Consider the following 474-nt stretch of genomic DNA (forward strand, 5'->3'; position numbering starts at 1 on the left):
CCGGCCACTTCTGGGGGACAGAGCTCGGGGGTCACAGAGCCGCCCCTGCCCTGGAGGGAGCCAGGCCTCGGGGGCCCGAGCTCCAGGCTGAGCCCAAACCAGTTATGCCAGCGCCCGTCACACAGCCCGGCCCGGCCAAGGCCACTTCCTCTCCGCTCCCGCTCCCGGGGAGGCGGTGGGGGTGGCTGGGCCTTTCTGGATGGGGGAGGTGAGCAGGGAGGGGGCAGGGAGAGGGGGTGCCAGCCGATTCCCCTGGCCCTCGGGGAGCCTCGGTCTCCCTGCCCATCAAAGGGAACTCCAAGGACATCAAGCGCCTTAGATGTTGGTATGAAAGAGGGAAGCGAATGGAATGTTCTGGAAGCTGCTGGCAGGGAGAGACATGTGGCCTCCCCTGGGTCAGCAGCTGGACAGGAAGGCAGGTGGCCACGGGAGGGAGTGGGGGCAGGGCTGGCCGGGGCGGGGGCGCTGCCCAGG

The sequence above is a fragment of the Myotis brandtii genome, unplaced genomic scaffold (genome assembly GCF_000412655.1).
Source record: "Myotis brandtii unplaced genomic scaffold, ASM41265v1 scaffold940, whole genome shotgun sequence".
Taxonomy (NCBI): Eukaryota; Metazoa; Chordata; class Mammalia; order Chiroptera; family Vespertilionidae; genus Myotis; species Myotis brandtii.